We start from the raw sequence: 27,168 nt of genomic DNA, 5'->3' as shown, positions 1-27,168 counted from the left end.
TATTTTATGCTAATTTTATCATCATGTAAAAAAAAGTGATATCTATGCGTTCTAATCGCATAAAGAGCACACAATCTACGAAATGTAGTTTGAGTATCGTTAATATATGTGAATTATTAATTTAATTTAGCATACACGAGGATTCTTGTCGCGATTACTTAACAATCGGGGCTGAGGTTTATAACGATCCTCCTGCGGTGAAGGTATTATATGTAAAATTTATATGGAATTCTCTTCTCTAATTATAATATCACACGAGCTATTAAACATACAACAATATATCCGTTTCATAATCATATCGTTTCCATAATATAATCGTCAAATCATAAATTATCTTATATAATCTCTTAATAATGCTCTAACGTTGATCAGATTGGCAAGACAGTGCAACGACTGTTTATAAACGTTGTAAATTTAAAATTGCGTTTACGACTAACAGAGAAAATGGTACACGCTAAATATATTGCACCATTAAAAAGTCACGATATGCAGAACTTTATGCATAAAGAAGTACTTAAATTACACAGTTTTATTCGAGATATATTACTTTTCTTCACAATCAGCAAAAATGTAATTTGATGTTTTTTATAATATATATATATATGATGACAATCGATTAAATATATCTAATATTAATTATTTTAACAATGTTTTAAGGTGTATAATTAATGTCTTTAATATATATTATTCTTCGATGTCAAGAAATGCAACATTTTTATCAAGATTTCTGTAAAATATAATACGTTAAGATAGGTCTTTTCTATGACTCTGCAAAATATATTATCTATAAATTTATAAACTTTTGGTTATTTATTACTTTACGTAATATCAATATCGTAAGTAGTAGTTATTTCGTAAGTTATTTATGTTATCGTGGCGATCTAAATAATGTCCGTGTATATAGCTTTAACAAGCTTTATAATCCTATTTATTGATTTACTCGGGATACTTTGCATAAGTTAAATTTTTCTTCCTAAAGAATGCAATTATGTATTGCAACTTTTTTCTGGTCTCGTGCGCGCACATAAGATAAATATATATACTCTATCTATAAAAAAATATGTAAGAGTAAAACATTATACCTGTATGTAAAGAACGAGTAAACACATAAAATTTAAATGAGATACGACGTTTTTACGGTTTCGTAATTTCTTCAATTTTTATGTTGAAAAACTCTTTTTGTGCAACGGATAATAATCCATTTTACTTGCTTTTCATCGTATTCGCAATTTGTCGAGTCACTTGCATCACACATGACGATAATTTTGCGGTTTAATAATTAAAATTGGATGAGGATGAAAAAAACTCTCTTTTACCATGGTGCGTCCCTTATGCCTCCTGTCCGATTTTCGTAACGGTATAATTAAAGTGTCACGCGCGAGAGAAGTAATGTTGATAGGGTGTAAAAGTAAGAAGACCGAAGTAACGGGCGCATGCCTTTGTTCTTCGGCATTGGAGGGCGGCAGCGAGGCGAGGGGGAGAGCGGGCTTAGCTGTGAGAAATTAAGCAATTAAGCCGCGTATTTTACTACTCGCAGATCCGAGGTTCAGCTAACTCTAGTCTTCCGATCTAGAGGATGTACACCCGCGTTATTAAGATATCACACATCTGCAAACGCGGACCATTTGAAAAGAAAGCAAATATAAAATGGGTGTAAAAATCGATATAAAGATAAAAAAATTAATGACATCGCATTGCAATAGTTTTGAGAGATCTACAGCTAATATGATTACTATTAAATGTTTTTCCTGTTTCTTAAAAATTTGGAATGATTAATCTGTGTAAACTACTTTGAAATTAGTAAATACAGTTTTTATCAAGAATTCTTGCGAAAAAGTGGTGAAAAATGAGAATAATAAAATATATAATGAGAATAATAAAATATATAATTAATTTTTATTATTATTACGTTTTTCGTTCATTTTAAATAGTGGTGCCGTTTTTTCTCGAACAAAGAATTATTTCGCCCATTAAAAGCTTAATAAACTTTCAACTGTATCTGCTTTAATTATAGTATAAAAGCAATTTGAATGTGAATAAAGCATAACATTTATGAAATGAACATATATAATTCATATCACTTTGCACAAGTGCTATATTATGTGCTAGTATATGTAAATCTTGTTTTATCAAAATAACTGATCGACAATAAATAAGCGGTATAGTTAGTCTCACAGTTAATAATCGGAAATCAGAATTGAAACTAAAAGTTATTAAAATGTTTAATAAGATATTCATCATGATATCTTAATAAGATGATATCGCGAGCAGAGATCAGAAGTATATAAGTACGTCAGAATGTAAAACGCTAGCGAAAATAATAAGAAGAATAAAGTGGTAACTCAGATGTTTCAAAGAGATATTTCAGAGAATACAATTATAACTAGAGATTTAATGAGACTGCTATTAATAAATTTATCGAACAACAATTAACGTCTTCTTTAATTACCGCCAAGGTACTTTAGATGCAAATTATAAATTTAAGTACATTTGTGCACGTGTTTGTACAATATACGGAAACATTGATAATATTACGTTAATGTTCGATTGATTAATGTGATAAGTTTATTACGAATATTTAATCACACTTTTTTATTTCAACGATAAAAAATGTATAACTAGGTTATCATGATATCACGTAGGCGAATGAGAAACAAGGGAACGCGGAATAGGAAAAGATGAGAAAATAAAGAAAAAAGATGTTAGCAAAGTACAGCAGTAGTTCAGAGACAAGATCGGATGAATGATTGTAATTAAACGTTATTCCTGGGAGAATATCGAAGCTCCGATTATTGATAATTTCGTCGAACAATGTTCAATATCTCTTCTTTAATTATAACATAAAAGCGCTTTGAACACCGCTAATGAACTCAATGTAGAGGGTAAAGTCACTATAAAGTAAATGCGAAACAAAAATTCGCTATTCTTAATTATCGTAACAGCCATATTTATCACAAATAATTAACAAGATACATACTATTAAATTTAGTTTGTTAAACGAAGCTAATATATCGAATTATTAACTCATTTATTTTATGAGGCTTATTTAAAGATCTAATTAAAATGTTTCGAATATATCTTTTATTCTGAATTTATCTCGCTCTTTTATTCTGAATTTATCTCGCTCTTTCTTTCTCTCACACACACACACTCTCTCTCTCTCCCTCTCTCTCAAAACATCAACTATATAATTTTTTATTATTTATTACACTGTTACATATATAATGCATATCGTGACATAGTTAACGTACTATGCAAAACAAGCGAGACAAAAGAGAAGAAGCGCAAAGGGCATAAGTTTACGAAAAAATTAGGGAAGAGAAGAAAATGGGGAAGCAAAGTGAAAGTTTCAAGCAAAGGTCCGTTAGGTTGAATGGATGGTCGTAATTAAATTCTTGTGATTATCGAAACTTTAAAACGATTATTAATAAGTTCCTCGAGTAACGTCTTCTTAATTATCGCATGAAAGCACTTTAAATGTCAATTATGAGTTTAATTGTAGAAGATAAATTTACGCCACATGTATCATTATAAAAAGTTTAATAAATTTATAAGCTTATACCACAGAGTGAAAATGCAAAATTTAAGCAATTTATCTATAATGAATAATATTTTTATTTTATAATTTTGATAAAAAACATAATTAATGATTTCATTAATCACCATATTATCATTTATCAATTTATATTAAATATCACAATATCTGTATATATAAATTAATAGAAAAATTTTTAATAGTTATCTTTTTTAATTGAGACACAAAAGTATTTCAAATGCTAATTATGAATTTATGTGACGTAAGAAGTGTCCTTTATCTTTCCACTAACGCGCCAGTTCGCAAATAACTTATGAAATTAATGGTCTATTTTCCTATTCTCCGGTAGTATAATTATAGTAGCAAGTTTGCACAGAAGTCGTTCTTTTTTATTTTTGCTAACCTTTTGACATCTCTCTGGAAAGATATTTAATTATCTCACGCACTCGCTTATTTCCATTTCTAGCACAACACGTATATTTCTTGATTCCACGCGAAGATCTTATTGTTAAATTATTTTTATCTTCGCCGTCGATTTTGCGCTTATACTATATGTGTATGTATGGCTCAATGAAGAAGTGGTTAGACTTGTCCCGAACGAAATACAGGCGCGGCGCGGCGCGCAATGTGCTCGGGCCGATTTATCGCGAGCGCAGCGACGACGATAAGAACGCGTCTCTCGTAAAATAATACTCCCCCGACCCTCATTATGCGAGAATAACGTTGACGGAAGGAAGGAAGAGAATAACGAAGAAAGTTAGCATTTGTATTAAACTTTTGATAAAATGCCTCGCAGTACTCTCAACGGGACCGACGCGAGCAATTCGCTCCGTCGAAAAGGATCTCGCTGCCTATCCAAACAAATCGTCCAACGTGCCGCGACAGAGAGCGTTTCTGCTATTCTTATAAGAAAATGTTCCTGCACGATTTTCGTGACGAGCGCGTTCAGAAGTATTCTATATATATAGAGAGTACTTTAAAATAAGAGATGCAGACATTTCACTATGTCTGCGAGGCTGAACAACTCTTCAAAGCTAATTCGACATTTTATTCGAATCAAATATCAGCGAAATGATATGCTATAAAATAATAACATATTTTCAGCAAAAAAGTTTCATGACATTATAAATAATTTATAATCTCATTTTCGAAAAAGTAAAATTCTTTTTGAGAAAAAATTTATCGTGTAAAAAAAATCTTTATATGTACATACATACCTTGCTCTATTTCATTAATATTTAGTTAGAAAAATGATACGAAAAATTTACACATGTAAAGAAGAAAGTCCTCTTTTATATTTTAGTTATTCTATAATATTTAAATTATTATTTGGACTAGAAAAATTCAAAAGAAGCAAATAGGGACAATCTAGGACATGAGTTTGATTGCCATTCATAGTCAAAAATTTCGTCTCTCGTGGGAATACCGATATTTTAGCGAGATTTGGATGGCTCTCGAGATTGTTATGACATTATTATCGTTATTGGAGCGTGTAAAACCGAAATTCATAAATAAATATAAACCGCGACCGTTCCAAACCGATAAGTGGCTGGTGGAATGGATCGCCAGCAACATCCCACTGGTGTGAAAGACGTCGCAAGTAAGAGAACGGTAAAGGAGCGGAGGAGAAGCTGAATTGTAACAGGGACTTCGAGTGTCATAACCCCGATAAGCCCTTGCTGATTCCTGCGGAACTTTAGCTACATTTGAAAGGGAATCGGCCGGGATTACCATTACTTCCGGCTGAAATCCTTTTCCCAAACAGCGATATTACTCCTTCATAAGTGAGAGAGAGAGAGAGAGAGAGGAGGGGATGAAAGGAGGAAAACTGAAATGAAAATCGGGTCTACAAATAATCTACTTCAATTTGCTGTAAACTATTTCGTGAAGATGGGACGCGTTCAAAAATCGATAGAATGGCTAGATAGAGATTTCCGAAAGTTTATCTATCACATATGTTGAGTTTTTGTTTATTATTAAATAAAATACACTTATTTTCGTCATTTATTCGCCTACAATGTAATATGAAATAAATACTCTCTCGATGTGGTTAAAAAATTATTATTTTTTATCACATAATTGATGCGATATTGGAAGTACATTTATTGCAAAACAAATGTAATAAATGAATAAATGGATTTATGTGTATAACTGTGCGCAAAAAAGCATTTAAACACGGAAATCTTTATCGATCGCAAAACTAACATAATTTTCTACAAATCTTCCATTATAGATTAAACATTTTTTTGCTTTTGTTTAATGACAGTTTGAATAATTGATCAAATAATGGAATATATGCAGCTGAAATGTTTGCTTTTATTCTATGTATATAAAATATCAGATATGTACGGTTGATTTACATACAAATCGACATAGCGATTAGAGAATTTATTCTTAATATTTTCCAGAAAAACTTTATGCATATATTAAACGAATAAAACAGTTAAGAACTTACAACAAACATTTTTTCTCCACATAATCGTGAAATAAATACTAAATCATTTAGATGATTTAGTTTTTTAATAATCCGAAATAAAATAATATTATTCGATACATATATTGAATATTTCAAAATTTTAGATTATAAGAATGAAATAAATCTATAATTTATTCACTTTAGATGCGATTCTTCATATAGTTTATTTTAGAAAAATTAAACTTATAGTTTTCTCTTGCGCTACAAATCTTCATTGTCTTGTTTAATAAAAATATTTATTTTTCTATCACTGTCTCATCAATTATCATTTATAATAAAAATTTATTAAAAGTACATAACTGATGTATTATAATAATTTTTAATTTAAATTAATAATACTGCATAATTATTTTTTAAGAAATAAATTATTATCAAAATTATAATATAGATCGCAACAGAATATGCAATCAAAATTAGATCAAAATTAAATTAAAAAATAATTGTTAAACGTGATTGTGCGATTGGTTTAATTAAACAGATCGCAAAATATCATTGGACATTATTCTTGCGTATAATGATATGCTCATAGAAATCACAGAAATGATGAACACGCGGAAATGCCTGTCGGAAAGGAAGCATCGAGAAAATAAGAGCACAGTAACTGCTGGACGGTATCTGACATAGAAGATGTTTGTATAGAGGAGAGAGAGGGGAACTCGAGATGCGCGCGTAGTACCATCGTTTAAGTTCCTCTTTATGTTATCAGTTCCATCTCGCTTAATCTTGCGTCCCTCTTATCCCTTTTTTATGTTCAATCGTTATGTTAACTCGTGTAAAGGAGAATGTTGATTGTTTGTGAAACACATTTTACACTTTACTTGCATATCTTTTCTAATTAATCGTAAGAAAAGGAGTAGTTGTTAACTACTTTTCACGTAATAATATGACAATGTATAAAGTATGAAATACAAGTATAGTATGTGTTCTCTAAGCATCAGATTGTGTGTGATCACAAGTAGATAAGTAATTGAAAAGACGTAAAAGAAACATTAGGCTTATCAAAGAACGCGTTAAATTATATATAATGTGATATCTAATAAAGAGAGGACTTGAATGCTAAATTATAAAAGAAACCCATGTATGACCAGATATTTCGCACTACACCTCTTTTTTCATGATAAATATTACATGACTATCAGGGAATATTAAAAATTATATAGTAAGAGAACTATTTTTATATATATCATATTATCTTTCTCTCTCTTTCTCCTTTTTTCTTTCTCTTTCTCTTGGATCGTTATCTATAATTATCAAAATGTCAAGGAAGACAAGTAAGATAATGAAAATAATTAAGCTACGGTGAGAAACGTGCTTCAGTGAACATTTTCTTCTCAAAGGCAAAAAAGTCGCGTATTAATGTAACCATCGCGAACCACGCGCAACTCGGTAATGCCCGGTAATGCCCCATCATCGCGCGTCGTTAAGCGGCGCGACGCCGCGCTCTTTCTCAAGTCATCGGACGCATTTCTGCGCGTGGACAATCGATGCAACTGAAATAAATTCCATCCTCCTCCCTTTCTCGTCCTCCCTCTAGCCCCCTGATTTTAAACTCGGGGTCACAAACGATGAGAAGCGCGAGGATGATTCTCCCGCCGGCGCCTAGTTCCGCGATAAAACTCGAAATCTCCACCATTCATCGCGTAAACAGGGGAAACGCGCCCCGATTCTATCCTCCCCGCTGCCTTCTCTGACCAGCCATTGTATCGAATCGTTGGAGAATCCGTCTGTCGCAATTGTCAAATTTACCTGATTGCAAATCGATACCGGATTACGACGAAACGCAGCGAACCATACGAATCACCAGCAGTTGCCAACGACGACATTCGACATTGATCAACACGGTGACGTTTCCGGTCTCATGATCGTGTTAGTTTTATCGGTAAAAATTGGACGTATGTTATGTATATGTGTACTTATAATCGCAATTTCTCTATATTGCACATTTTGGCGATAAATATTGGCGTTATAACAGAAACGATTTGGAAATGTTTGTGCGTTCAGAGGACAAAAAAAATGAAGGAAAAAATTCTCTAAGAATGCAGATTAATTTTCAATTTTGTACTTCTATTTTCATATTAAATATTTATTAATATAAAAACTGATTTAGGTTTCACGTTGAGATATTGTTTTATGTCCTAAAATTACTCTATATGATTGCCTTCTAGATGTATATCTAGAAAGAAGAAAGAAGAGTTTACGTAATTTTTTAATTTAAATATTTTTAATAAGAGGGAAACTCTATGAAAGAAAAAAAAAGAGAGAGAGAGAAAGAGAAGATAAAATAAAAGGATTATATAAGAAATGCAACAGCATATGAGAAAACCTTATGGATATACATGAATGAGCTTCGCAAATGCAAAAGAGCGCAGTAGCAGAATATAAAATAATAAAATAATTCCGAAATAATAAAATGTACACGCGGATACACATACATACGCGCGTAAATGTATGAAAAAAGTATTCGTATTTATTTATATAAATATATATTAACATACATGATAACCATTTTTAAATATAATTACTAAAATTTTATAGTATTACATATTTTAAATTTTTTTCTATATTTTTATAATCATAAAATAAATACTATTAATATCCAGGATGCATATTTCTCAATAATCAAATATTTTGTTTACTTTTGTAAAACAATATATGAATTTAATAAAGCGTTTGTTGAAATTAATTTAATAAATATAAAATATTATTCAATGCATAAGTTAAATACATCGTTTGTGTTAAACGTTAAACTAATATCGCAAAAAACAAAGGAAATTATAGCTATTTTTTTTAGAGTATATATATATTCTAGATTCTAGAGTATATATATATATATATATATATATATATATATATATGTATGTATGTACAATATACACAGTTAAGTATATTTTAAAATTTTCACACATTTATTTCAATAAAAAAACAAAAAAAAATTTTTATATGTTCTTTACTATCAAATTACAATACCATGGCTTGATATTCGAATTCTATCCCCTGTTATATTCGGATTTTTATGACAACGTCACGTAACGATTCTTCGGGGACGCTAGTAACATCGTGAGATTTCAAGTTTATGAGTCTATCCGTGACGCTAGTTTTCCCTCGACATCTAATAAACATGATATCAAATTCGAGATTTTTAGGCATACCATTGATATGAGCATCTCTTTTATAACACGTAATAACTCTTCCGAGCCAATTAAATGTCAGTTTGCAGGTGCTACCAATATAGTAAATTACGAATCGATATTTACATTTTGACGTTTATTGTTGTCAGTAGGATTTATAGAAATTGAAAATAAAATTGATTTTTTGCGCGCTACGTGAAGCATGATTAATAGAGATTACAAACCGAGGAAATTGTGCCAAAAAAATTTATAAAATATTTATGTCAAAAATTTAAAACATATTTAAACGGGAACATTCCGTAAATTATATATTGTAAATTCTGCGATAATCATTTTCTCTTGTAACATAATCAATAACTGAATTTCTCCCTAGCGGTATATGAGCTTACGCCGTAATCATCGTTAAATATGTAACAATCCCTAAAGACGTGGTTAACCATTATTTGATGAACATTGTCACAAGGGATTGATGTAAACTTAATCAAAACTGAATTATTTATTAAATATTGGTGAAATAAAACATTAAATGCTCGTACCACATTATTGAAAAGTTATCTTCCCCATTAATACACCAAATATTTATTTTAAACCAAAACTTTTAGAATTATTGTAATTATTGTAATTTATAATAACTGTTTAAAATGTACAAAATGTTTATTCAAATATATAGTTATAAATTATATAATGCTTTAAAATGTACAAAATGTTTATTCAAATATATAGTTATGAATTATTAATACGCATTATATAATTTATAACTATATATTTGAATAAACATTTTGTACATTTTAAATAATAACATATAGCGACAATGAAATAATATTTAGATTTTTTCTTATAATTATTCAATATATAGTTTAAATAAAAAGGGCAATATCATTGTTCACTATTTGGAATTATTAAAACTAAAAAATTATATCGTGCATGAAAAAAATGATTCAAATTTATTAAACGTTAAAAAATATATTTAAAAAATCCACAAATTTTAAGTTTTAAATATCTTCAAGTGATTTATGTGAACAGCACGTAATTTTCATGTTAATAAATTTGATAAATTATAAATTTTACTTTCAATGAAATTTCAATAACAACATCTATTAATTGCATTAAATATTACTCGGGATTTCAATGGTTAACACACGATATGAGCTTTATAACTACAAAAGAATTGAATTGTATAAAAATGAAATTTATATTAAAATTTATTATTAAAATTTCCAGTTTTATGTGTATAAATTACTTTAAAATTTGTCAAGACAATCAAGAAATTAAAGTTTAATTTCTATATTTTAAATATATTGTGTTTTATTCATCTTTTTATTATTAAACGATTTATAAATTTCAAATTATTGGTATATGATTATTTTTTCAAAAATCAATAACAATTATTTATTTATAAGATTGCATTCTTTTCTCAAATATATATAATCAGATGGTTATATACATATTGGCTTATTTATAGACGGTATAATATTACAGTAGCTCGTCATATCCAATGTCTGACGGACGTACATACGTTTCCAGGAAATATTCAAGAGGAAAGCTCATGCGTTTGTGTGAATGTAAGCTCTTCCGTATCTATCAAATGTCCATCAACTGAACGTAATGCCTCCCATTGCATACGAACGTAAGCTCAATCTATGATCAACGTTGAGCCTCTCGCGGAGCAGGTTCGCGTAGTTACATGAATTTCTCACGACACAAATCCTTGTTTCAAATTTCGATTCCTAGACTATGATATAGAAAATCCACTTGCAAGCTACAGTGACTTTTGATGTGTGCATAAAATACAGGCGGTTTAGAATTTCGAGTCTGTCCTATGTGCGCGTACACCTACCCGATAAGCTAAATTACGGCGGGAGGTGAGACGTATAAGTTTACTGGCAACAGTATATATCGAGGATTGGACTGGCAGATAAAGTTACATAGGATGTTCCATTCGTGCTGCACACCTGCTTTAGCATGCACACGGAACACCTGAAAATTTCCACTGTTAATCATCCGTTCGTGTTTACACGTTATTACTGTGTTTACTACCAGTGGTGTATATCGATATTTCAACTGTCGGATAAGATTACGCAATTTTTGTGGCATATCGTATGCGTGTGGCGAGTTACTAATGGCGATAAAAAAATAATGGGATTTCTGTAAGCTCGTTTAATTTTCATATTTTTAAAAAATTATAAGCTAATTCTAAGCTGCAATTGCACGCAGCTTCAATCTTGAGATTCAATTAATCATAGTAATTATATGTAAAAGTATATTAATTCTATATACATATATGTATATACATATGAGCATTACAAATGAGTTAATCAAATATCTAAAAAAATTTTAATAATTACGTTTAAAAAATATATATATATATACATATATATGTATAAGTTTTCCAAATTTTTTACTATCACATTTAAACAGCAAAAACAATAAATAATATTAGATATAAAAATGGTTAGTGACTAATTGTAAATAGTCAAAAAGTAAGTAGTAAAAAATAAGAAATAAAAAATACATAGATTAATATTAAAGATAAAACTGAAAAGATTCTTTGATATGAGATGATCTCATTTTGATATTTTACGATTGATATAAAATCACGTACGCAGAAGATAATGACATCCATATTGTCAGTTAAATGTCGAGATATTGCCAGAAGCGAGTTGCGGCTAGCATCTAAATATCGCGCTCGTAGCAATGTGAAAACGGTTACTCAATTACCGGATCAAAGCCACCGTCGCGTCGCTCTAAATCACAATCAGGTCTATCGTAGCTGTATAGCGCCCGGCGGCGGAAGAGGCGTTATGGAGCAGGCTACTTCAAGTTAAGCTATTTTTCGTTAAACCAGTTTACGGTGTCAAACTTTGCGCCGAGAGTTGCGCCGAATCGAAACGTACTCGGGATCGATATCGAGAATGGTTCTCGGCAAAAGTTGAAAGGTACAGTGATCGTTATCGATATCTTCTATATGTATCTCGCCACTTTCTCTCTTTCTCTTTAAAATATTATATCATATGTCATAAGCAACACGTATTCGTAAAGCATATTTGAAAATGTTATTAGTAATTAGATGTCAGATTTGTGATCGACTTTTTGTGTTTTTCTTCAAAGACTATGAATCTAAAGTTATTAGAGAATTTTTATTGTTATGTAGAAAATTACCCCTAACACATAGCTTGGATTTTTTATTAACTTGCAAAATCTTTGTAATGGCTTTGCAATAGCAAAATAAAAAAGATGATTTATTTAAAACGCGCGTGTTATATAATATCCGTGATACGAATTCTCTCACATATTTTAGAATATATTGATACTTCGAAACCGAGAAATATAGTTTCATCTGCAACGTGCGAGATATATCATGAAAAAAGTGAATAATCCTCTTAGGAACCAGTCAGGGAAAGAAAAGACGGGGAAATATACCTTACTTAGGTCTTTCTAAATACTGATATTTGTTGAACAAATCAGCTTTCTTTTTTTTCATCTAATAAGAGAAGAAAAAGGAAACTATATAGAATATATCTACGAATGTATCTGCGAATAAGCATATTCATTGAAAACTGGATAGTAGCCGATTACATAAGATCAAGAATCTTGGCATTACTCGTAGTACTTGGTGGTAATCTTCGGGAAGCGAAGACGTTATCGCGCATGAAAGATTAGATAATGTTTCCTGAGAAGAAGGCCGGAGTGCGAACTCTCTCGCTCAGGTACAACGTCGGCCCGTGTAAATTCACATTTCCGTGACGAAGCAGTCGGCGCTGAGCGAAGAATGATGAGCCGCAGATCGGTAATTCCGGCGGACTAATCCTCGGAAACGAGTTTCTGGACTCGTAAGCGGCTTCGCTTCTCGTATGCTCCGTAATATATGATGCATGATCGCGAGAGGTGACGTATTAAAGTGATCGAACGCCAACTCGTAAGTTGCTGATGAAAATTCATGAATAGCGTGCTACGTTTGGGATTCGCGTCTCTGCCACTCGTGCGGACAATTAATAGTAAAGAAAACGTGCGTAGGAATAAATGGATTTTTGTGTAATTGAAAAAAAAAGGAAATAATTGTCGTTGTAGGGAGATAGTGATGAAAATTCATGACGGCGCGCGTCACATGTCACATTTATTCCTATGAATGATACGCCGCGAACAAATCGAACAAATATAGGAATAATCTGAGAGGTAATATTTTTCTATATAAAGGTATATATAAGGGATAAAAATCAGCATATCTATACGATATCAGATGTATATACAATGTATATACAAATCTACACGCCAATAACAAACTAAGATTTGTTATACACATTCTATAAAATTTTTAAACGTTTTATATCATAACAAAATGTTTGTAGTAAAAACTAGCAGGAAACGCGTCATATGTTTTCTTTTGGTCATATTTAATTAAATGCATACGTATTCGGTGTTGTACTTTAAAAAGCGGGCTAATTATAGCGCTGTAATTATTTTCCTCTTTTTCTCTCTTTTTCTCCCCCCCCCCCTCTCTTTTTCTTAGTATTTTCTTTTTTTTATTTTTAAAGACATAATATGCGGTCTCATTGAACGCATTAGCGTCATTTCATCCTGCAGTTGACTCATAATAGCACTGCCGTGACTTTGTCGTTCGAACCTCCCGTTTTCAAACCATGGAAATTAGCTGCAGGCGCTTCGTAAAAGTCATCACGAGCCAGTGTCCCCATTTCCGCCTTGAATAATCGCAGCCTCTTGCGCTTCTCAAGGTACTCAGCAAACCGAGCATGTCGTTTGAAATTGAAAAGCTCTTTTTTTTATAAATCAGACTTGAAAAAACCGAATAGAATAGCTATTTGTTTTTTTTTGTCTATCTGCGTTTTATAATATGTATAAAAAAGGGTCTTTACAATTCACTGCAATAATCCTTAAACATATTAATTGATGCAATGTTGCTTTTTCTATGTTTTTCTATGTCATTTTTTAAAATGACTTTTCTCCAGAGAAATCATATACTGACGATTTAACACAAAATAAAGAAAAGTCAAAAGAGACCGCGGATTTTGTATTGACATTTATTAGAAGAACTTAAGAGACTTTAATGTCATAATTATTAAGTTTCAAATATTAATTATATTTTTGTAATTCTCATTCATCATCATCTAATTATCATTACATCATCAATGTTAATTATTCTATTTCTTTTAATTATTTATAAAATTATGTAAATAAAAAAATTTGAAATTTCATATAAATATAGAAAATAGCTAAATATAGACTACTGACTGCGCCAATATTATAGTGTATATTTATCTTGATTATTTTTCAAAATTTGTCTGCAGAAATACTTGCGAACTAAACTACAAAAAAAAAATTTTTTTTTTTTTATTTCTTTTAAATTATTCTCTTAAATAAAATCAGTATATTATAATTAATTAGCAATAATTTCAGTTAAAAATATAGGACAGCTAAAATAAAATCTTACCGAGAAAAATCAGTTAGTAATTGATTTTTCAAAGAAATCTTATTACCGTAATGAAAGTGAAATATAAAACGCAGAGGAACAAAATCTAAATATTTTCACTAAAGATCAGTGAAATGCTTACTGATCTTTACTGAAACCTTGCTTTAATCAGTGACACATTTTCACTGATTCAGTTTAAGAAAGTACGATTATTCCATCATATATCTTACAATACAAAAAGAGAATACGCTATATTTTACTAATATTATCAATGTGCTTAATAGCTGCAATATATTCAAGTATTTTCTATTTTAAGCAATAAAGAAAAAAAGAAATATGCTAAGCTGTAAAAGTTTTTATTTATTTGCATATGCATTGCTACTAAAATCTATTTCTCTCACTTGATGCTTGCATTTAATAACATTAAATAATTTTTTCTCTGTAGCAAATATTTAAATCAATTTTAGAAATTTTTAATTCAGATTGTGTCGAATTATATGTATGTGTGTCACGCAACAAAAAATACAGTTTTTTAACATGCAATATTCCAATTTACCCTTTTTTTTAGGTCATAGTAAACAAATTGTAAAAACTAAAAATATTACATATATATCGTATAAATCGTTATATGTATAACACAAACTCAAAAATAAAAATAAAAAATATTTTAAAAATTAATTTGAAAATTTCAACTCTATCACTTTTGCGTGGTGTTTTACTAGATTTCTTTCAATTTAGACTAAAGCATAAATCGAAAGAAAAGATAGACCAAAAATGTCAATGCAGGTTTAGTTGTCTGTGTCATGTGATATTCCGCTTAGGACAATGGCTACACCACGACAGCCAGCGCAAACCGTTATTTGATTTGCTGAAACCAATTCGTTTGCCATTGTGCAGCGAAATATTGCCTTCTGTACGGAAGTGATAAAAAGAGCGTTATCAAGGTGCTACGGTACGTTTTTATCGATAGAAAGTGTTCTAAAGCATTCTGATGATAAACGTCGAAATGTTTCCAATATATATTCATGATGTGCATCCATGATTTGTATCCACGTTTTTTGCATATTATCTATTCTATCTCTCCGTCGACAATCATAATTTTTTAAAAATAATTTAGAATAATATAATATAGTATAAAAAATTAGAATAAAATATATCTGATTTCCTTTTCCTCTTTCTCTAAACCTATGTCGATATAAAAAAATGTAGATTTTTCTTACAAAATCTTTTGCATAACATTAAATAAAATAAATTTAAACGATTTTACATTGAGTATCAATATCTTAGTAAACTTTATTCTTATTAGTAAAATTTCTTAGTAAAACTGTTTATATATTTAATATATTTAATACCGACTCAGAGTAGAGCTTCAAATTTCTAAAAAGGATGACGGAAGATAACTGATCGTAATAAAAGCTGTTACTAGCGGTATCTATAGTACGTGCAAAAATTCATCTCAGCGTGACTAGAAATTTCTTTTCGATCGACTTCGTACAATCCAAAAGACTATAGCGAGAGCCCCTTTGTCTCGACATCGTCTACGGAAACAAAATAGAATTCCGCCATGTCGGCGATGCGTTCTCGAGTTTGCTCGAAATCGCTCCGCCGAGATGTTCGACGTGCCCATTTTCAAGCCACGGATAGCGAACGGGGGTAAGGATGAGGGCCGCCATAAAAGTCACCATCCACCCTTGCTACTATCGGCCAACTCAGCCTCTTATCCTGCCACCGTCCTTTTCCATTTTCAACACTCTCGACGGATAAGGCGGGCGCGCAGTTTAAAGATGAAACTTGAGTAAAGTGAATCGACTTGTGCTGCAAGCTGAAAAGCTGCAACGAGAATACTAACAGCAGTAGAAGCAACATCGTCGTAGCCGCGACTAGCCGCGTCGTTACGCGTTACCCGTAATTTTCTGCTGTTTATTGGATGTGCATACAACCGGTGAATATAGACGACTGTACCTCGTCCGACCCGGCAAGTAATAAAGCGCTCGACCGCGATAAAAGAGGCCATTTTTCTTTACTTGTGTTTACACTTCATTATTCCGCAGCATTTCGCACGCGGTAGCAACGACGATTAACCAGATGCGACTATGAAATGTCTGTATCTAGATTAGCAGAGTAGCTTGCGATATTATGTCTTATGCTTTTGCAACAATGCAGCGTGCAGAACAAAATTTGAACAATTAAAATCTCTCTCTTTTTCTTCTTCTTTCTTTCTCGTGTTACTTTAGTAGTCAGTCATGTATTTTAAAGATAAAAGGTAAATATTAACTGTTATACATGCAACTGTTGCTACAATGTGATGTAATCCCACCAACAATGCAGCTTAATTCGAACAAAGAGGAAGATACAAAGAGATGAGAATATATTGTTTGTAATTAATATTTTTTTCTTCAAATTTGATACTGAGAAGAGAGATAACTTATATTTTAATAGATTTTATCATATGCTTGAGCATATGTATGTACATATAATGTAATTATTATATTTGATATTTTAATCAATTTTAAATAATGGATGCTGACAAAAATAAAAAATACAATGATTTCTGCGACTCACGCAATAAAATATCAATTAGAGCTAAACGCCTTAATATTGCGACCGGGAAAGGGAAACGTCTCGAAGAAGAGTTAGTAACCGCATATATCGTCGACGAGGAAGATCATGATATAATTACGTACGCTCAGGCCGCCAACGAAACTCGTTTTAACAATTTTCAATTTCCTCATGCCGCGTGAGTACCTCGCCCTCGCACTTATAGTTGCCTACGTTCGCATAAAGTGCGTGGCGAAGGAAGATAGTTAGCTTGCGACCTTCATACCGCAACTTCCGCAATACGCGACCATGCACTCGTCTACTTCGTTATGTAATCGCGACCGACGAATGTAATCATGCGCTCGGACGCCACGGCTCCATTTCAAAGAAGCAGTAGAGAATTAAGGAGAAGACATGCGTTCCTTGTTACAAAGTTGCTGCAATTCTATACAACATGCATATACCAGCTACATAGACGACTAGGGTAGTTACCAACAATGTTTTTAATTATTTGTACGAAGAAATAGCGAAAATATTGTAAATTAGCTTTATTTCTGAGAGAGAGCAAGGGAAGATTAACTTTGATGTAAATTGAAGTTGACCAAATTGGTATAATATTTTCCACAGAAGATGAGGCTCTATTTTGCTTGATATTTCCTTCCTTGTAATTCGCGCGTCTCAAAATGAGAAAGCATTTTTCTTATTATACGGACTTTATAGATTACGGAAATCTTTCATAATCTAGATTGCAGCTTTATAACAAGAGTTTTAGTAAGCGTAAATTAGATTTCAAAGAGATTATAGAATAATCTTTTTAGACATTCTAAAATTGCCCCCCAGAGATTCTAGAGTAGATTTCCCAGAGATTTTGAAATAATCCAGCTATGAAAACTATATTCAGAGCTGTTGGATTAATATTGTTTACAGTTTACAGTATTGCATTACACAATTTTGCCACCCTTCACAGCGTTTCGTGTATTTTTCACACTGGATTACACGCGACTCGCGGCGTTAGGAGAGATACATTTAATTAAAAAACATGGTTTGGAATGTGTGTACGAGCGTGCGTCCGACCCGGAAAAAGGCGCTCACAACAGCCGAAACGAAAGCAATCGCGTTTAGATGCAGCGCGTGGCGAACTGTCGCGTCGCGTTGTCCTAATTTCGCGCATGGCAATTAAACGTTATTCGTTGGTCATGTTACCAGCAAGAAAATTGCTCAATCAGAGAGTACCATGTATCGTTGTCTCTCTTTTTTGTTCACAAATTTCGGCTCCGGGACGGCCTCAAGTAAAACGAAAAAAGATTCGACCATACTACGTTTCAATTAAAGTTCTCACACGACACGCATTGCCGTGATAATGATTCATCACTCTGTTACATTGGTACGTTCAATTTTAGCATGAATTTTATAAAAGTTTCGTCCCAATAAACAAATTTTGTTCCGATAGAAACGCAAAAAGCATATGAAAATAATAAAATGTACTATGTGTTTTTGTTTTCATTTAGCAAACATTTTAAAAAATTTTAATAGAAAAATATTAAAAATTTATAGATTAAGTTTTTATATAAATAATAGTTTTTATATAATATAAAAGATTATAAGAAAATTATAAGATTATAAAAAAATATAAATAAAAAATGGTTAATACCACAAGTAGCAATTAATTATCCGAAAATTATTTGTTATAATCTATAATTTATTATAAACAAAATAAAAACATTAAATATATAAGATCTCAGTATAAAATTAATCATTTTCATATGAAAACATTTCTTATATCTCATACACTTTTTACGTTGTCGACAACTAAAAGTTTTCCGTAAATCTATTAGTGGAATCACGATTTTGTCGATGATTATGAACAAGCATTATTTTAACTTTAACTAAATTTGCGCTGTGCTATATTCAGTTTTATAACTGTATTAATTAATAAAGTTAGAAGCTTTCTAATAACTTTGTTACAATCATATAATTTTTAATTAACGACATTATTCGTTGTAGACATTATTCATTTTCTACACAGTTTCTCTGTAAATCGTTATAATTAGTATGAAAATGATGGAGGTTTCTCTCTTCATAAAATTTACATTTATACATCACCTCATTCATTAATTTTGTAACAGCTATATGAACAGCTTATCCTTTGAAATAAGCTGTGGCAATGGAAATAATAAATCAAATCAATAAATATTTCGAACAAATTTAAATATTTTTTTTATTAAATGTTAAATTTATATTTGATTAAAACTGTACGTATGTATATGCTAACAAAAAATATACATATGTAAAATGTATATATAGTATATAAAATAATACTATATATTGTTTAATTAATGAAAAAATAATGATGCTCAATTTGTACTTTATTTTCAAGATAAAATCAAAAGAGAAATTTTCGCTCTTTTTTACGACGAGATTGTAAAAGCTACAAAGCGCATTAACTGTGCACTTTAATCGTATTCTTCGTCACACCAGCGCTCAAATTCAGCGACGAATATCGTGCGCGCTTCAAATGAATTCTATTGCACGAATCGGAGGTGAATTGCTCAAAGACAATTTTGATGTTACCTTGTAATTCTGACTGTTCGAAAGCAATTTATATTCTCGCCTGGCAAATTCGAATTACTTTTACAGAATTTGCATCGTATCGTGTGTTTACTTTGTATCGCGTAGTTCGTGCTGCACAGTATCTTCTATTGTGTAATTTATTTATTATACGCCGTTCTGTTTAATTTTAACAAAGAAATGGTAGTATTTTTCCTATAATATTTATATAGAATATTGCTAAAGTTTAAAGTTTAAACTAGAGTTTAAACTAGAATTATTTTAGTCTACACCAATGTATTCTAATAAATAATTTAATGTATCACTATGACATTAAAACTTAATTCTATATTTTTAAAAATCCTACATATATATTTCCTAATTGTTAAAGATGTTTGTAAACGCAACTTGCATGTTTTAAAAAAAAATTTTAATTTGTCCTGTACTATTTAAAGAAAATGTTTTCCTACATGGAAACGAAAAGATAAGCTTCCGGAAATTACAGAACTAATATATAATTTCTTCAAAATTAAAGTAAAAAACTGTTTTAAAATGAATTTTAGAATAGTAAATACAGGGTATACACGCCCGAAGCGAAAACGTGGTCGCGATAAAAATTCAACGGCGCATCATTTAATATCCGGCATGTGTAAAGTAATGCGCGTACTTTCGTTGCGGATGCGAGCGGAACGCGTCGCGTCACGAAGCGTGGGTACCGGGATCCTGAAGAATGCACGAGCGACGGTGATTGCCGGGGCTCATTAAGGCGGGCCTCCCGGAAAAGTCCCGAGCCACCTAACCGCGGGGACTGCGTGAAACGATAAATAGAGATACTAAGAGAGATCTAAGACCAGGAAACACGTGTTACTGCTACTCGAATGCGGAACTGTGTTGCGTATCGGCGCGCAGCGCATCGCGGAATATCGGGACTGCGATAGAAAAACGTGGACGCGACTCGCGATGGAACGTGGAACAAAATCATTAGGCCGAGACGGCGATCGAAAGAAGTTACATCCATCGTCTGCCATCACCGCGGCGGCTCTTAATTTTGCTTCCGTCTGCCACTCTGGAGAGTAGCGGATATTCTCGCGAAATGTATGTTCTGTCTAATATTGTATGAACTGCGTGGAGAAGAAAGTTGCCGCGTGCAGTTATTATTTGCGACAGTATCGTTAATTGCACGCTTGTTTTAAAATAATGTTAAAAGTGATGTTATTTGAGAATTGAAGAGAATGCCATTGCGCAACAAGTAATAATAAACAATTATATATCTTGAAAAAATCTTTCTAGAAAAAGATAAAAAACATATGCCAAATACATATAAAAATATTCAAATTGGTATACAATAAATTAAATAGAAATTTAAAAATTAATTAAATCAAATTTTTTAAATTAAGACATTAGTTACATGTATTTGGCTGTTTTTTATCATAAAATAAAAGTGTTACTCACCGATCGATGCACAGTAGTGGAGTTGACTACGTTGAGAAGCTACGTTGACCTGTAACATACAAATATAAGATCCAATTATAGTAACATTTAAAATAATTATTACTACAAAAAAATTATTATTGTACGCGTTGAATGTTATTTATATTCAATATCAAATTTCAATATTTTCGTACATAAAATTCAATAAGTACAATATTAAACAGACATTTATTGAATAATTATATAATTTCTGAAGCAATTATTTTTTTTAAGTATAAATTTTTATAAGATATTATAATCTGTTCCTCTAATTCTTGTTTAAATAAACGAATCAAATAAATACAAATAAATGTGTGCGCGCAAAAAAAAAAATAAAAAATCCCTTTCTAAAAAAGGCATGTTAAGTCAATTCTCACAAGTATTGTTGTCTCTTCTCCGTGATGCTGATTGGCTGCCTCGATTCGCGTTGTGCGTTATATTCGTAGCATCGAGAGACTGTCATCGCGAGGGTTAGCAGTTTGACAGTTTGTTCAAAATAAAATTAAATACAATAATATAATGTTTTAAATAATATTTTATAAAACTTTAAACTCGATTAATATTTTTGAGTTATCAGCTGATTTCTGTCAAAAAAATATTAATCACGCATACAATATATTTACAACATATTACTATTTTAAGTTTTTACCATATTATTATTTAAAAATTTAATTAGCAAATTAACGTTTTATTAATATTTTTGACAGAAATCAGCTGATAACTATCAAAAATATTAATTGAGTTTAAAGTATATTATAACATATTATTTAAAACATATTATTTTATTTTATTTTGAACAAACTGTTAAACTACTAACCCTCGCGATGACAGTCTCTCGATGCTATACGAATATAACACATAATGCGAATCGAAACAGTTAATCAGCATCGGAAAAGATGCAACAATACTTGCAAGAATCGACTTAACGTGCCTTTTTTAGAAAAGAATGTTACAATATTTTTAATTCGATTAATATTTTTGACAATTATCAGAGCTGATTTTTGTCAAAAAATATTAATCGCAGATAAGATATTATAACATATTATTTAAAACATATGTTACTATTTTAATATTTTCAACATATTATATATACCCCCATTACCGCTATAGAAATATTATAAAATTAACAATTTCTCACTCACCGATACGTGCAATAGCGGAGTTGTAGTACATAGCACATTGATCTGAAAACAAAATATTCAAATTATGTATATACATAATTGTGTCGAATAGTGTGTGTCGAATATCTCATAAACAATACAGTTTAGAAAAAATGTTTTATTTTGCATACCTCATAGTCGCCCCGATGTCGCCCGATGCCTCCCCGGGCCTCCTCCTCCTCTCTTGGTCTTGGGTAGCACTCAGGACACTCGCGAAAATACGAATAATTACGATCGCCCGACACTTTACACGGCACTCCCGACACGCGAAACTTTACACGGCACTCCCGACACGACGCGTGAATCGCAATGCTATCTGTAACAAATAAAATACATACATATATTAGAATAATCTTATTATTTAGAATAATCGCATTATAACATACGCAATATAAATATGTAAGCTAGAATTAACGATAGATATATCCACGGATCGCAACACATTCACGCGCGCGAAAACAGATTAAGTTGGGTTATGTTGACAAGAGATTTTGCATCCAATTTTTCGCGAAATATGCGTTTCGAACAATTACGACTACATATTAACGTTGAAATTATGATATGCGATTAATAAATATTACAATACAAAGGTTAGAAATCGTTTCTAACGATTATGCTTACTAATTAATCACAGCGGGACGCAGCTCGAACTGCCTGATACTCGCGGCGTTTCGGTAATGGCCGAGGCTACAAACATCGGCAACTTCACTCTAATAACGCGCGCGCGATACTATATACATGACTTAATATTAATAATTAATTGAAACTCGAAGGAGATTTGTTCGAAAAGATATAGCTTTAGAAAGAAAAAATATTAATCGAGAATAAGGTATAACATTATTTACAACGTATTACTATTTTATAACTTTTACCATATTATTATTTTAAAATTTAATTAGCAAATTATAATATACACAATATAAATATAAATAGGTAAGCTAGAATATTTAATTAGCAAATTTTATTAATATTTTTTAACAGAAAAATCAGCTGATTAAGAGACATTGAGAGAGAGAATGTCTCTTTCTCCGCAATAATATTTTCTCTCTCGTATTCATAGAAATGTTTTCGAGATGTCTTATGTATTTAAAGCTTGATTATTGTAAAAAATAATTAATTTGTTATATAATTAATTTGTTGTATAATAATTAATTTGGATAATTTGTCAGTGTATCTACCGAGCAATCACAACGTCTGATTAATATCTTATATTACTACTGAAAAAAAATTAATTGAAGCTCTACATGACATATATGATTAAAGCGTCAGTTGATTAAAGCGTTAATTTACTAATTAATTTTTAAAATAATGTTATAAAAATTAAAATAATATAATATGTATTAAATAATAGGTTATATAATACTTTAAACTCGATTAATATTTTTGACAGTTATCAGCTGATTTCTGTCAAAAAATATTAATCGAGAATAAGGTATTATAACATATATTATTTACAACATATTACTATTTTATAACTTTTACCATATTATTATTTTAAAATTTAATTAGCAAATTATAACATACACAATATAAATATAAATATATAAGTTAGAATATTTAATTAGAAAATTTTCGCTTTATTAATATTTTTTGATAAAAATCAGCTGATTAAAGCGTTAATTTGCTGATTAATTTTTAAAATAATAATATAAAAATTAAAATAATGTTTTAAATAATATGTTATAATACTTTAAACACGATTAATATTTTTGACAGTTATCAGCTGATTTCTGTCAAAAAATATTAATCGAGAATAAAATATTATAACATATTATTTACAACATATTACTATTTTAATTTTTTAACATATTATTTTAAAATTTAATTAGCACATTAACGCTCTAATCAGCTAATTTCTGTGAAAAAAATTAATTGAATTTAAACAAACTTTATATTATTTTTTTTAAAAATATTTTTTTAAACATAAAACCGAAGAATGGCGCGCGCATAGCGCGCGTTTGTGTTGTTCTAGTAATATATAAAAAATAAATTACCCCAAGGTTGCTCCGCTGGCACCCGATGCCTCCTAGGCCTGCTCCTCCTCTCAGATCGTCAGGGTGCGTTGACTCACACGCGCGACATTAAACGGCACTTCCGTACTTGGACGCGCGATACTTTGCACGACACTCCCGCACTTGGACACGCGACATTCTCGAATTCCGAGATCAAAAATATGCGATTATGTACTTATAAAAAATATCGATAAAAACAAACTTTAGAAGTTCGTTGTTAGCGCGACACTTTGCACATTCCCGAATTAATTAACGCGACAAATCATCCGCGGCAATCCGATGATAAACGGACGCGTAAACTCTGCACAGATGAAAAGAATAACATTACAACAAATAGTGATCAATAATTATATCTTGAAAAAATCGTTCTAGCAAAAGGTAAAAAACATACGTCAAATATTTAAAAAAAAAAGATATTCAAAGTTGTTTACAATAAATTAAATAGAAATTTAAAAATTAATTAAATCAGCTTGAAAAATTAAGATATTAATATTTATATGTATTAGACAATCAATTATATGTATTTGACTTTTTTATTATAAAATAAAAGTGTTTGTTACTCATACCGATCGATGTGCAACAATGGAATTGCAGCTATGTTGACCTGTAACATACAAAATATAAGATCCAATTTATAACAGCACTTAAAATAATTAATATTTCAAAAAAAATTATTATTGTATGCGCCAAATTTTACTTATATTCAATATCGAATTTCAATATCTTCTATATAAAATACTCTATATGAAATACAATACGTACAAAAATAAACAGATATTTAATGAATAATTATATAATTTCCGAAGTAATTTTTTAAGTATAAATTTTTATAAGATATTAAAATCGGTTTCTCAATTCTTGTTTAAGTTAAATAAACGAATCAAATAAATACGAATAAATGTGTGGCACGAAAAAATAATGAGAAATAATATATAAAAAATAAATTACCCCAAGGTTGATCCGGTGGCACCCGATGCCTCCTGGGCCTGCTCCTCCTCTCAGACAGTCAAGATCGTCAGGTACGTTGACGCGCGAAACTAAACGGCACTCCCGCACTTGGACGCGCGATACTTTACACGACTCTCCCGAATTCCGAGATTAAAAGTATGCGAACATGTACACATAAGAAATATCGATAAAAACAAGCCTTAGAAGTCCATTGTTAGCGCGACATTTTGCGTTCTCGAATTAATTAACGCGACAAATCGTCCACGACAATCCGATGACAAATGGACACGTGATCTTTTGCACAGCAATTTCGAATTTCGAATTAAAACGCGACGCGCGCGAACGGGGTACTTAGCTTCCCCTTCAGGAAAAACCTTCCAGGTACTGAGCCACTCCCACCACGTCAAGGTGTACCCAATGGGAGGGTCATATTATATTTTAATTTTGTAATATAATATATATTCTATAATTTATTTTATAATTAAAAGATTATACTTATATCTCTTGTCGAGAAAAAGGGATACAATATATATACGTATGCTCCAAAAACGAGTACCACACACAAGCGTCGATCAATTCGCTATAAAATACTTTCTTAATTATTATAAAATACATTATAATAATGTATATTATATTGTAAAATTATGTAACGCAAATGCAAATGTTTCGTTCACTGCATGCAAATTTTTAATTACGATGTAGAATATATTCGAATATAAAAGAAATGTATACATATCGTTAAGAAAATAATTATTGCTTTTAAATTTGTCGCAACAACACGGTAATCTATAATTCCTATCCTCTATCGTTTCTATTTTGAATCAATAAATTGCGCAAAATATTTGCTTCTCTCGTGAAATATTATTTATAATACCGTATAGCTAGCATCTTGATACGTCTATGAATCTTTTTTGTGGAAAGAGTAAATTGTGGAGTAATCGGGTTGGTAATCGATAATTGTTTGTAGAGAATAATCGCGTTTTGAAAAACAACATACGGAGCGAATCGTGGCTATGACCTGCCGACTCGAGTTTCCCCACGCGAATGTTATAGAACACGTGCTCGTATACTGGTAGCCATACTGTAAACAAACTCCAAGGCCGTGTGCCAACCGATATGTTGTTGCCTATGTGTTAGTGTAAATATTATAACAAATATTTAACTTTATTATTTCATGTTGAATATTCTGCTTCTCATATTTATAATTTTATTAATGAATATGGTTACATTGGATGCATCGCAGTTTTCCATTATTTAAATCATTCAGGTATTACTTCACTTTCTCAATCCGAAAATGATAATAATAATAAATTATATACCAACGAAATTTAAAGCAGTGCGAAATACATTTAAGTCAAAAAGGATTATTAAAGAAATAATTACCGTCCATAAATATCACACAATAAATTAAAATTTCCATTTCCTATTTTCCATTTCCATTTCGCTTCGATATTTCCATTAAATAAATTGCACAATATATTTATACAATACTTTTTGGATACGTAATCATTGCTCTGATTCACTTATAAATTGTTGTCAATAAAAACTAAGTAATCTCGCAAACTTTTAATGATCAAAATATACTAAAGTTATTTGAATTTCACTGATACAATCATAAACTTAATCTTTCACACATTGCGCTATTTATTACATAAGATTAATTAGCCCTACGATAATTATCATTTCTGAATAATATTCGAGTGCAACAAAATTAAATCGAAGTCGAGTATTGGAAATAAAATCTAAAACAAGAAAAATTGTTATTTTCATGAATTAGATCTCCGAATGATTGAGAATAATTGGATCAATTTTAAATATTTGGATTAATATCAACCGAAAGATTGCATCAAGATTATATGAGAAAATTGCTGTTAGATTTATGATTACAACTCTATAGAGATATATTTTAATTGAAAAAAATGCTTCATA

The 27,168-nt window shown here is 30.7% G+C and overlaps 1 protein-coding gene and 1 long non-coding RNA gene across 3 annotated transcripts in view; one reads left to right on the top strand and one right to left on the bottom strand.

Annotated features, from left to right (window-relative positions):
• LOC145933539 (uncharacterized) overlaps window positions 1–27,168 on the top strand; it is a 60,920-nt gene that overhangs the window by 3,589 nt on the left and 30,163 nt on the right. Inside the window, exon 1 of one of the 2 annotated variants that reach the window (XM_083033340.1) lies at window positions 11,825–12,075. The exons of the other annotated variant lie outside the window; for it this stretch is intronic. The gene's annotated coding sequence lies outside the window, so the exon portion shown is untranslated. Of the gene's footprint in view, window positions 1–11,824; window positions 12,076–27,168 lie in introns of those variants that run through there. 2 annotated transcript variants of the gene reach the window in all.
• LOC145933542 (uncharacterized) lies at window positions 22,458–25,657 on the bottom strand. Its single transcript, XR_014424885.1, has 4 exons — window positions 25,240–25,657; window positions 24,858–24,895; window positions 24,274–24,592; window positions 22,458–22,595 (listed from the first exon to the last, which is right to left on the bottom strand). It is a non-coding gene; the product is annotated as an uncharacterized LOC145933542 (long non-coding RNA).

This window comes from Prenolepis imparis, unplaced genomic scaffold (assembly GCF_030444845.1).
Source record: "Prenolepis imparis isolate NDT839.2.m4 unplaced genomic scaffold, iyPreImpa1.0 SCAF_3, whole genome shotgun sequence".
In the NCBI taxonomy this organism is placed as follows: Eukaryota; Metazoa; Arthropoda; class Insecta; order Hymenoptera; family Formicidae; genus Prenolepis; species Prenolepis imparis.
This window is presented reverse-complemented; position numbering and strand designations above follow the sequence as displayed.